The sequence below is a fragment of the Python bivittatus genome, unplaced genomic scaffold (genome assembly GCF_059951505.1).
Source record: "Python bivittatus isolate LINGU-HERP-01145 unplaced genomic scaffold, Pbiv_v1 ctg000480_np1212, whole genome shotgun sequence".
Lineage (NCBI taxonomy): Eukaryota > Metazoa > Chordata > Lepidosauria > Squamata > Pythonidae > Python > Python bivittatus.
In genome coordinates, this window is record NW_028277075.1 from 27,572,635 (window position 1) to 27,574,907 (window position 2,273).

The window sequence follows — 2,273 nt, forward strand, 5'->3', positions numbered from 1 at the left end:
AAGTGTAATGGATCAAGCACAACCTCTTGAGTGCCTTGGGATTCATTTGCTTGAAGCATTCTGCTACTTACAGCATCATGAATTTCAATAGCTGGGATTATACAAGTTGGTGACTTGAAATAACCACCATTCATGAGCCTTGGTTTTGGATACCAAGTACCAGGCCTTTGGTCTGGCCCTTGCAACTCTGTTACCCCTATTTATTTTATCCCAGTCAGGTTTTCTTCTGCTGGTAGGATCCTCCCAGTCAAAGCTAAAAACAGCCAGAAAGAAGTAGGAGGAATGCTGTTTATTACTATGTGCAAGGTCTGATGTGTAAGATTGGAAGCCCTTGTATTAAACATAGTACAGGTTTGGAGAGAAGTAAACTCTGTGGCACGAACCCAAAACTTACCTACTAAAGCCATTCCAGTTTAGTTCTGAGGTGATGAATCCTTACTCATCTTGTCCACAAACTTATGTGCTTGATTTTGTGATATACTCTCATTTCTTCATTAAACATCTCCAGACTGAAAGGAATGGTAAGTACGAAGCAAACTTCCATACTCAGCAGCGTAGTATTTGTTTAGCTTCATAAGTAGTAGTCTTTCCTAAGCTGGCAAATGTAGAGTCTTGGAGGCATGAAAGGACCCCCAAAGCACTCAAATAAACAAAACTGGAAAAAGGCAATCTTCTGAGTGTATGAGCAAATGAGGCGATGGCATTATTTTTTACAACAGCCCTGTACCGAACCACTTTGAGGCATTGATCTAATCACTGAATAAAATGATAGGATTAGGCTTTTCTGTGGATCTTGTTATCACGATAAGACACCATCAGAAGCTTAATGAACGAATCCTTTATCCTTTTGACTCCTATGAGTCAAATGGCACATTCCTGTGGTGGAGATTTATCTACATTAATAATGGCTGGACTTCGGCATGATATCTAACACTGTTTTCCAATTTATTAAGTATATTCTTGTATATCTTGATGCCTGAAATCCTGTTGTAGGACTGTATTAAATTAAGTGCTATAAAGGACTTACCCCTTCTGAACAAGTGTGCTGATTTCTTCTGAATGCCTGCGTAGTCTTTCACTAGAAGGAAGATATGGTTTTGACTTGTATATCGAAACAGAATTGGATTATATAGTAATAAATTTCTGAACTGCACAGGGATTAATATGCATTTTGTAATTAGAAGCTGAATAGGTGTTGTTGTTTTTTTCTGCTCCAAGGGAAAAGTCCTAGTAGAGGTTCTTTTTCCCCCCCTCAATATTTTTAGTTTTGACTTATGGTGGAATATACAAATAGAATTTGTCTGTAGACTATGGCCTGTGTGTTCTTCATGCATGAAGCTCTTCTACCATGTTACTGCACATACAGAAATACTGTGTTTCAAAGTCACTAATTAAGTGGGCTTAAAGGGTCATCCTTAGAACATAACCAAATACACCTTAGAAACACTGAGTTTCTACTAAAATAAAAACTACTGCTTAATTTGCAATCACCAATTGATTAAGCTAATACTAAATATCAGTATGTAAAAAATGGAGAACAGTGCTGACGAGAACAGGTTATTGGTTGAAAAAAGCTAGTTATGCAAAAACCTGTATCAGTCCTTAAATAGGAGTTGACTTAACAAATTTCAGCATATGAAACTTAAGAGTTCAAGCTATCAAGCTGTACTTGTTCTTCATAGATTTAAAATCCTTGTTTCCAAAATAAATTGGTAACATTCTTAAATTCAGCATCATAGCAGACATAGGCTGTAGGAAGCCAAACATAATGCTGTGGTAATGTTTGAGCCTTTATCTGTTTATTGCAAGACAGATATTGCAATACAGTTATAGAGAATTTTCCTGGAAACATTGCTTTTGTATGCGTTCATACATTTTTTTTGAGAGGAGCTGGACAAATATTCTACTTTAAAAAGTGATGCATCTCAGGAAGCCCATCATACCTGTAGAAATGTGGAAGAATAATAGACTGCAGTTCAATCCAGTACAAAATGAATTGTATATGGAAGAGCACATTGTCCACTGGAAGCATTTATCTTGTAGAGGAATCTCACAAGAAGCTGATCTTATCCATCTCCCCTTCCTCCTCTCTGTGTTAGGGCTTGAATCTAGACTTTCTACCAATGTCTTGTGGAATCCAAAATATGCCTGTGTCAGTTACAGAATGGCTTCTGCAGCATATACATTGAATAGCTGGAATAATTAAAAATTCATTAATATAATCATTTTGTTCTGCTACTCTTTTATCATGTTAAAAAAATAATTTTGGAACT